We start from the raw sequence: 11199 nt of genomic DNA on the forward strand, positions 1-11199 counted from the left end.
CTGTAATGTGCTCTGTAGTATAGTGTGTAATGTGCTCTGTAGTATAGTCTGTAATGTGCTCTGTAGTATAGTGTGTAATGTGCTCTGTAGTATAGTCTGTAATGTGCTCTGTAGTATAGTCTGTAATGTGCTCTGTAGTATAGTGTGTAATGTGCTCTGTAGTATAGTCTGTAATGTGCTCTGTAGTATAGTCTGTAATGTGCTCTGTAGTATAGTCTGTAATGTGCTCTGTAGTATAGTCTGTAATGTGCTCTGTAGTATAGTGTGTAATGTGCTCTGTAGTATAGTCTGTAATGTGCTCTGTAGTATAGTCTGTAATGTGCTCTGTAGTATAGTCTGTAATGTGCTCTGTAGTATAGTGTGTATTGTGCTCTGTAGTATAGTCTGTAATGTGCTCTGTAGTATAGTCTGTAATGTGCTCTGTAGTATAGTGTGTAATGTGCTCTGTAGTATAGTCTGTAATGTGCTCTGTAGTATAGTCTGTAATGTGCTCTGTAGTATAGTCTGTAATGTGCTCTGTAGTATAGTCTGTAATGTGCTCTGTAGTATAGTCTGTAATGTGCTCTGTAGTATAGTCTGTAATGTGCTCTGTAGTATAGTCTGTAATGTGCTCTGTAGTATAGTGTGTAATGTGCTCTGTAGTATAGTCTGTAATGTGTTCTGTAGTATAGTGTGTAATGTGCTCTGTAGTATAGTGTGTAATGTGCTCTGTAGTATAGTCTGTAATGTGCTCTGTAGTATAGTCTGTAATGTGTTCTGTAGTATAGTCTGTAATGCGCTCTGTAGTATAGTGTGTAATGCGCTCTGTAGTATAGTCTGTAATGTGCTCTGTAGTATAGTCTGTAATGTGCTCTGTAGTATAGTCTGTAATGTGCTCTGTAGTATAGTCTGTAAACTTCTCTACCTGTCAATGCACAATTCCTTTTATGTAAGCTGATGCACTTGGGCTGTAAAAACAAAGGATTTATGTGTTTTTTTTTCACGTAACTTTGGTGCAATACTTTGGCGCAGTGTCTGTTTGCGCCAAAGTTTGGCGCATCTTCTCCACTGTCATTTTTACAACTTTCTCAAAATCACACTGTCCTGTGTGTGATTTTAACTTTAGTCAGTAATTCATTATTTGTGCCAATCCATCTTTGACGCAAATCCCGTTTTTTGGGCGCAAATCCCCGCTAAGAAATTTTGCACATGGAAAACACACTTAGCAATGTCAGAAAATGTAAAGGCGTCAAAATAAATATACAGGGCTGCTCAATACTATCCTGCGACATAGTTGTCTCTGAGGAACCTTCACCCTCCGTTGAGCCAGCATTGGACATGGCCGCACAGGTTCAGGAAAGGTAAGCACTAAAGCAGTGGTCTCCAACCTGCAGACCTCCAGATGTTGCAAAACTACAACTCTCAGCATGCCCGGACAGCCAACGGCTGTCCGGGCATGCTGGGAATTGTAGTTTTGCAACATCTGGAGGTCCGCAGGTTGAAGACCACTGCACTATAGTAACCAATAAATAAAAAAAAACTACTCAAGTTGAAAATAAAATCCATTTCACATGGTGACTATAAACCCCACAAAAGAAAATAACTCATGTCGCTTGCTGATATACTGCAGGAGGGACTCCGAAATGGCTGCTCTACAGGGTAAAATACGCGTCCTCTGTGGCGGTAAGTTCTGTGTAAAAGGCGCTGGGAACAGCTGATTTCAACATTTGAGCCAAAATTACTAACAACTTGCACCAAATGATAAATTTGGCGCATGTCCACGAAAACCAAAGTGGAAAAAAAAAAAGGTAAAAAGAAACTGTCAACAGGCAAAATTGATAAATACCCCCCACTATGTACAATTATGTGCTAAATAATAATAAATTAGTTAAAACTTCCACCGAAAAGGACTTGGGGTTAATAGTGGACAGTAAACTCTACTAAAGTGATCAGTGCCAGACAGTGGCTGCCAAGGCAAACAAAGTCATGGAATGTATCAAGAGAGGGATTGAGAATGTAGTTTTGTTCACACCACATATAGAGTATTGTGTCCAATTCTGGGCACCTGTATATAAGAAGGACATGGCTGAACTGGAGAGGGTGCAGAGGAGGGCGACAATGATAATTGATGGTATAGGAGGATTACAGGACCAAGACAGGTTATCAAGCTTGGGGTTATTTAGTATGGAGAAAAGACGTCTTAGGGGCGATCTGATCACAATGTACAAATATATGAATGGACAGTACAGAGATCTTTCTAGTGATCTTTTTACACCTAGGCCGGTAACCATTACAAGGAGGCATCCTCTATGTCTAGAGGAAAGAAGGTTTTACCATCATCACAGACAGGGATTCTTTACTGTAAGAGCAGTGAGACTATGGAACTCTCTGCCGCATGATGTTGTGATGTCTGACTCAACAAATAAGGGGGGGGGGGGCTGGATGTTTTTCTGTAAAAATATAACATTACAAGTTATAAATACTAGATTTATATGGACAGAACATTGATCCAGTGACTTGTTCTGGTCACCATATTGGAGTTGGGAAGGAATTTTCCCTTCTATGGGGCAATTGACATCAGCCTCATGGGTTTTCTGCCTTCTTCTGGATCAACACAGTAGTGTCTTAGGTTGATTTTGATGGACAGTAGTGTCTTAGGTTGATTTTTCAACCTCATAAAACCATTGTAACTATGTGGCAAGTCATTGCCATGTGTATCAGCTGTTGTATATTGCCGTTGGAGCATCACATTTACTTAGAAACATTTGCCTTTCAATAACTTTGGTAGACATCACTCCAGCTGCCTCCATCATTTAGTCTTAGTAATTGTGGCCCATGGAATGAGATGTTTTGTTGGCCAATCTGGACGAAATCATTGGGATCTAAAAACAAAAATATCTGTGGTGACTGGAAAACCATCCCCCAACTTTGGTCATCAAGTAAAAGGGATTACATAGGTTGGCATTAAACATGTTTTACCCTTTCGTGTCTTATTCTAGAGTGATTATTCTACTGTTACCATACAAATTAAGCACCTTTCATAGCAAACTTATGATAACTAACCTTAAACATCTGATTTTGCACTATGTTGGATTTTAACAGGTAAAAGGGGTACTCCGCTGCTCAGCGTTTGGAACAAACTGTTCCGAACACTGGAGCTGGCGCCAGGAGCTTGTGATGTCATAGCCACGCTCCCTTTATGACATCACGCCCCACCCCCTCAATGCAAGTCTATGGGAGGGGGCATTGCAGCCATCACGCCCCTGCCACGCCCCCTCCCATTGAGGGGCAGGGCGTGACGTCACGAGGTCCCGGCGCCGGCTTCAGCGTTCGGAACAGTTTGTTCCAAACGCTGAGCAGCAGAGTACCCCTTGAAAGGATGCATGGTATTTGATGAAGAAGGATTTCGAGGTGTGGTCTATGATGCCATCACTGTTTTCTATATAAGGCCCTATTCACATATGGGGTTTGGTTGCAGGCATACATGGGTATATCTTCACAAAACTTTTGTGACATACAATTGAAGTAATATGTTTCCATACACTTAGGCTAAAGTATTTCCCCCACAGATTTCATGTCAACATACTATAGGTTTAGCCTCTTTGCTCGACCCTGTGGGGAAATCCCATCTCCATCTGTTCAGCCATTATACGGAAGGAGACACATTTTGTCTTCTTAAAATGAACAAGGAAAAATGTACAAAAGTTTCTATATGAACGATAAATTGTGTCCTATATCGACCTGACCTAAAAGGTCGATCACCAAGGAAGAAGCCACTGCTCCAAATTCAACATAATAAAGCCAGGATACAGGTTGTAACTACACAATGGTTTGGAGATTTTACTTTTTGGAGAAAATGTTCTCTAGTCTTATGAAATAAAAATGCAACGGTTTGGCAACAATGATCCTGGTTATTTATTTGGGTAAAAATGGAGGGCCTGCAAGCTAAAGAACACTGTCCGAACCGGGAGGCACAGGGGCGCCAGCATCATGTTGGGGTTGTTTTGCTGCAGAAGGGACTGGAGCACTTCACATAATAAGTGACACAATGGGGAACGAAAATTATGTGAAGATATTAAATTACCAAGTGTCCAAGTGTCAAAACATTCCATGTATTAATGCTGTATCTTAATGTTCATGCAGAAAGATCTTTAGCGTTAAGTATGTTTCTGACTGTTCAAACGAAAACCTGCAAGCTCTTGAGCTTAGAAGAAAAAACTGTTATGGAACTTTTAAAACAGATTTTTTTTTTTGTTTTATATCCAGTTTTGGATATAGAGCGGAGCTACCAGTTTCCCTTTACCATTGTTCGTATGTGATTTTTGTTTTTTTCAAACATCTAAAAGTTAGATTTTTGCAAATAAACTTTATTACAATGAGGATCGAATCATTTTGACTTCGAATGCAATTGTGTTTAGTATGTTTACATTTTTGGAAAATAAGTTATGTGTCCTGTGCCATTTTCCTCAATTAGGCACAATTTGCTAAATAAAATGTTTGACTTTTTATGAATAAGTTATGGTATGGTGGTGCATACTGTTCTAGCGGCAAAACAGCTGTAGTGTGAATGAGGACCAAATTTGATTATTTACACATGTATTTGCAGACAGCTCTATGGATATGTTATGTTCATTGCATATTTCAAAATGTATACATCTCCTATATGTAGTTGCCATTGACTAGAAAGTACTTCACCTGCTCGATCTTTTTCGTGGACATTCTTTCTGAATCTTTGAAAGCTTTCTATTTGTCTGTGTAGTATTCGGTATAAATGAGACGACTCAGATGAGATATAAGACAACACTGCTCTGGATCAGCACGTAAGAAACATCAAATGATAAAGTGCAAATATCATGAATAAAAATGATAGGCCCCAGACATCTCATTGAACCAATATTTTATTAAAGCTTACACACTACAGATCTATATCCAGAACATCTGCTACTTTCCTGACACACAGTATATTTTATATTAGTAATTCAACTGCAGTATGCAGAGAAGGGATCACAGAGCTTATGCATGAGGGTTGATGTATTCAGTATATGTTTATACTACATGCTTCAGTATATATTTATACTCTGTATATCTACAGAGTATAAATAAATATGTGTGTGTATATATATATCCCTGTATCGCTATCACCTCTATACTGATCCCATCGCTTACCTCTGGGCAGTCCACAACATACTACAAGCATCTGGACATCACTCCTTACACTTACTAGTACTAGTTTAGGGCCAAATTCGAAATGGTGTTCAAATCAGAGTCAACAACAAGATGACAGTGATACAAGGATTTTTCATAGACTTATAGAATAGGGGAAGCGAGGTGAAGATCGCAGGGATCCGGGGAGTGAAGCCCATAACCTCACGTGTGTGTCTCTCGGCTATATCTAGAGATCAGTAGGAGTTTGATCACTCAGACACCAAGCGATAAAAACGTTTGACATGTCCCATGTGCTGTTAAAACAGAATCTTCCAAATTGAAATTCTGTGTGGAAATATGGTACCCTAAAATCAGGGATGCCGCCAACAGAGCTGTATTCTGGAGATATTTCGTTATTATGGACCTTGGAACAATGGGATTTGGATGCAAAATCCTTAGGTTCTGATATGTGATGTGTTGACATGAGACTCAAAGACAAAAACCCCAAGACTTATAACAAACTTTGCATAAACCAATAATACAAGTGAATGTAAGAAGCTGTGTAGAAAATGCCTCTTTCTCCATTAATCAGGCTCTTTTCCACCTCCCCTCCCTCCAAGTCATTATTTACTCTATAAAAAGATTCAAGTCTCCAGTCAGTTTTGCTACTTTTAGAAGACTTTGGAGAGGGTAGGGGGAGGAGAAGCTACAGAGAGAGACCAAAGCAAAATGAAAAATCACAGGTGTAGGGCTGCAGCTTGTAGGGTTGTAGTGAGTGTTTTATCTCACACCAGGCTGGATTTACAACCTACACTGCTCGGTACTGCTCTATAATGTCCTGAATGCTGTTGCTGCTTCTGGGAGTGTGCTACAGAGATATAGAGGAGCACGATCTCCTCTTCTGTAGAGGCTAGGCTCCATTTAGTAGCTTATGAGTTTGAAATTAGAGATAGAGAATGCCCTGTGAAAAACTTGTGAAAAATGTCATATATAAGTTGTATAATTGGCAGAAATAATGTTACTCCTCATGTAGATACACAGTATGGCTTGTCCTGAAAAATCACCTGAAAGTACAGGTATGTTTAAGAAAAAAAAAATAGAAATCCTTTTAATGAAATGGCAGCACATATTCTTTAGTGCTTAGTTTCTTGTGCTACATGCACAGTTATGGCCATAAATGTTGGCACCCCTGAAATTTTTCAGGACAATCAAGTATTTCTCACAGAAAAGGATTGCAGTAACACATGTTTGGCTATACACATGTTTATTCCCTTTGTGTGTATTGGAACTAAACCAAAAAAGGGAGGAAAAGAAGCAAATTGGAAATAATGTCACACCAAACTCCAACTGGGCTGGACAAAATTATTGTGTGTCTGTGTGTGCCAAACTAAGCATGGACAACAGAAATAGGAGAAGAGAACTGTCTGAGGACTTGAGAAACAAAATTGTGGAAAGATATCAACAATCTCAAGGTTACAAGTCCATCTCCAGAGATCTAAATTTGCCTTTGTCCACAGTGCGCAACATTATCAAGAAGTTTGCAATTCATGGCACTGTAGATAATCTCCCTGGACATGGACGGAAGAGAGAAATTTATGAAAAGTGTAAACGCAGGATAGTCCAGATAAAGCTTTTTGGTAAAGCACTTCATTCTACTGTTTGCTGAAAATGAAATGAGGCCTACAAGAAAAGAACACAGTACCTACAGTGAAATATGGTGGAGGTTCAATGATGTTTTGGGGTTGTTTTGCTGCCTGTGGCACTGGGTACCTTGAATGTGTACAAGGCATCATGAAATCTGAGGATTACCAACAGACTTTGGGTCGCACTGTACAGCCCAGTTTCAGAAAGCTGGGTTTGCGTCCGAGATCTTGGGTCTTCCAGCAGGACAATGACCCCAAACATACATCAAAAAGCAACCAGAAATGGATGGCAACAAAGCGCTGGAGAGTTCTGAAGTGGCAGCAATGAGTCCAGATCTAAATCCCATTGAACACCGGTGGAGAGATCTTAAAATTGCTGTTGGGAAAAGCCGCCTTTCAATAAGAGAGACCTGGAGCAGTTTGCAAAGGTAGAGTGGTCTAACGTTCCGGCTGAGAGGTGTAAGAGGCTTATTGATGGTTATAGCAAGCGACTGATTTCAGTTATTTTTTCCAAAGGGTGTGCAGCCAAATATTAAGTTAAAGGTGCCAATAATTTTGTCCAGACCATTTTTGGAGTTTGGTGTGACATTATGTCCAATTTGCTTTTTTCCCTCCCTTTTTTGGTTTAGTTCCAATACACACAAAGGACATAAACATGTGTATAGCAAAACATGTTACTGTAATCCTTTTCTGTGAGAAATACCTAATTTTCTAGTAAAAATTTCAGGGGTGCCAACATTTAAGGCCATGACCGTATGTTGCTAAAGCTATTGATAGACTGGTTTTCCCAGTGTGTTGTTTATTATTAGTTAGATGTCTTATCTATTTCATGGCCTGGGGGCTGATGGTACATAAAGAAGTTACAAAATGTTGAGCTTGTGGGCTGTGCAAAATTTAGTGACAATTCAAAGCAAAATTCACAATATAAATCATTGATAAATTCTGCCTAAGCATTTTCAATAGCATTACTAGAATTTGGCAATAGGATAAAAAAAATAATAATGAAATGTCAAGTAGGGCTAATGCACACGACTGTATTAATAGGCCGGACATAGGGGCACATACAAATCTAAGGCATTTGTTGATGCTGCATAGGACCATCTTATTTTTACCCACTCATAGGTGACCCATTGAACAAGCCAACTCAATGTCCTCAACACACTTCAGGTAAGTTCACAAAGTAGATAATAATGCGATGTGCATTTCCTTGTGACAAAAATCTGAAGCTGACCACCATTTTCTGCTCAGATATACTGTTTGTACCGCCATGGTTCGGCATGAGGTAACCCTGTTGTTATTAGGTTTTCCATGTGGAATTCAGGACAAATAAGTGACATTTGGTTTGAATTTATTAATAATGTTGGTTTGGTTTTAGTTGTGTTTTTTCTCATGAATTTATTAATGTGGTGCAAGTGTTGGTAAAATGGTGGCGCAGCTCATAATAAGTGGCTCAATGCCCCCTCAGTTGTCTCACTGGACACGAAGGAGCCACCACAGGACAGTTTTGGAGGTCACAAAATTATGAATTACAAAAATGGAAGAATCAAGTCTTTTTCAGGAGTCTTTGATACAGCATTTCCCCCAGGACCATGAACCAAGATTGAACAATACCCTATACAGTGACCCCCTCGACCTACGATGGCCCCGACATACGATAATTTCAACATGCGATGGCCTCTCTGAGGCCATCGCATGTTGAAGGCAGCATCAACATTCGATGCTTTTGTATGTCGGGGCCATCGCATAAACGGCTATCCGGCAGCGCAGACTGCTTCAGCTGCCACCGGATAGCCGTTTACGGTGCCCCGTGAGCTCCGGTGAGGTCTCTTACCTGTCCTGGGGGCTCCGGCGCGTCCTCTTCAGGATCCTCTGCATCGTCGGCGCTCTCCATCGCCGTCATCACGTCGCTGTGCACGCCGTCCCGCCATCCAGTAGGAGCGGCGTGCGTAGCGACGTGATGGCGGCGACGGAGAGCGCGGTTGCCGGGGAAGCAGAGGCCTTGCCTGAGCATCAGGGACACCCGGTGACGCAGCGACAGCGATGGAAACAGACATCTCGGGCAGCGGTGACGGTCCGGAGCGGCGGGGACATGTGAGTACAACTTCCTCTAACAGTGGTCTACAACCTGCGGACCTCCAGATGTTGCAAAACTACAACACCCAGCATGCCCGGACAGCCGTTGGCTGTCCGGGCATGCTGGGTGTTGTAGTTTTGCAACATCTGGAGGTCCGCAGGTTGTAGACCCCTGTCCTATACTTTACATTGCACGGATCCCTCAACATACGATGGTTTCAACAAACGATGGTCCGTTTGGAACGGATTACCATCGTATGTTGAGGGATCACTGTACTGTCTACAAGTGCAGGAAACATGACCATACTAAGCAATGCGACTTAAGTAGGTAGATCCACATTTTTGTAAATAGGCGCCCACACTGGGTAGGATGATAGTTTACCTCATTTGATTGACAGGTGTCCCCTGTAGACAGCTTGTAATATTAGCCACATCACTCTTAAAAATAACTTTAAAAAACCTTACAAATGGATGTGCTTTTCATATTAACCCTCTAGAGCAGTGGTCTCCAACCTGCGGACCTCCAGATGTTGCAAAACTACAACTCCCAGCATGCCCAGACAGCCTTTGGCTGTCCGGGCATGCTGGGAGTTGTAGCTTTGCAACATCTGGAGGTCCGCAGGTTGGAGACCACTGCTCTAGAGGACCCATGACGTAAATGTACATTATGGTGCCCTGGGACTTACCGCTCCATGGCCTCAATTTATGCCATGAACATAAAGCAAGCACAGGAGTTGCACTCGCTTCAAGCATGTTGGGTCCTGTCTTCTATCAGCAGCCAGGACCTCGCCGCTAATGGTGGACATCAGGGATTGCTGATGGCGCCATTAACCCTTTAGATGCCTAACTATTAGTGATCATGGCAACTAAAGCAAGTTTGCAGGTGTTGGAAATGTCCTATTTGTGATAGCTACATTAAAGGGGTACTCCGGTGGAAAACAATTTATTTATTTTTTTTAAATCAACTGGTGTCAGAAAGATAAACAGATTTGTAAATGACTTCTATATCTGAATTTCTTCTCTGTCTGTCCACAGTGCTCTCTGCTGACACCCCTGTCCATGTCAGGAACTGTCCAGAGCAGGAGAGGGGTGCTATGGGAATATGCTCCTGCTCTGGACAGTTCCTGACATGGACAGAGGTGTCACCAGAGAGAGCACTGTGGTCAGACAGAGAAGAAATTCAAAAAGAAAAGAACTTCCTCTGTAGTATACAGCAGCTGATAAGTACTGGAAGGGTTACAATTTTTACATAGAAGTAATTTACAAATCTGTTTAACTTTCTGGCACCAGTTGATATAAAAAAAAAAAAAATGTATTACCCATTAAGTTGCGGCTGGCGCTCACTGCTTCATTGCCTTCCAATATCAATCTATAACATCAATGGGTTTACTAATCCTGTATTAAAATGTTGTTCTGGACACCTTGGAAAAGCAGCAAAGCGCTATAACAAATAGACGAAAGGATTTTCCTATTTGATCTTCATTGTATTACAATAAAATAATAATAAAAATGCATATAACAATAATTTTAAAAAAAAGTTGTTAAATTGTAAAGTGCTGCGTAATTATATCAGTAAATATTATTATTATTATTATTATTGCTATAAAATCTGCCTACACCTGCAGTGTGCCTTACATAGTTCTGGCAGTGTGTGGCCCCCAGCATATGATGTTATATGTCCCATGTAGTTCACCGAATATTTGTGTAACTTCCTATATCTTCTGTACATTCATGTGAGCTGATAAACCACACAACCCTGCATGTGGTCACTTTAGTAGAGACAGTGTTAAATATTAACAGAGTGCATTGTGACAGCAGTGCCTGTCAGTGACATAAATGCACACAGAAGACACAGTCATTGCAGTTCCTACCTTTCCAGTCCCTTAGGCTTTTCCAGTATTTGGGTGGAGCAGGATCTGGGCTCTCTGGAGACAGCTGTCACAGGCTTTGCTTATAGCAGTAACTACCCCTTTACCTCTGTGCAGTGCTGCGCTCCCCTCTGCCAGGCTTATTGTGAGACAGACCCTGTTTGTAGGCAAAGTCCATCAGCTTTGAAGGAGAGATTTTCCTTACTTACAGAGGAGGGATGAGGAGGAGATTGTGCTATTAACACATTGCTATAGCAGGAGACAGGATGCAGGAAAAAGAGGTAAAGGGAAATCCGAGAACATTGGCAACAAGTCTAGTAGTATTACTACTAGAAAAAATATATTGGTTTGCATTCATACCATCTTATAAATAGGTCATTGAGAATCACATGGTCACTGTTGTTACAACAGAGATTACATAAATCAATAGAATGAAAGAATGAAAGAAACTTTGTTACATCTTATCAGAGAAAAAAGGTCTCTCTTTCAAG

General features: G+C 41.0%; 1 protein-coding gene across 2 annotated transcripts in view; it reads right to left on the reverse strand.

The window, feature by feature from the left end:
• Nucleotides 1-10890, reverse strand: part of RDH5 (retinol dehydrogenase 5) — a 75626-nt gene extending 64736 nt beyond the window's left edge. For both annotated transcript variants that reach the window (XM_056562179.1, XM_056562176.1), the window contains exon 1: nucleotides 10712-10890. The gene's annotated coding sequence lies outside the window, so the exon portion shown is untranslated. The remainder of the gene's footprint in view (nucleotides 1-10711) is intronic.
• Nucleotides 10891-11199: the final 309 nt, after the last annotated feature.

This window comes from Hyla sarda, chromosome 2, assembly GCF_029499605.1.
Source record: "Hyla sarda isolate aHylSar1 chromosome 2, aHylSar1.hap1, whole genome shotgun sequence".
In the NCBI taxonomy this organism is placed as follows: Eukaryota; Metazoa; Chordata; class Amphibia; order Anura; family Hylidae; genus Hyla; species Hyla sarda.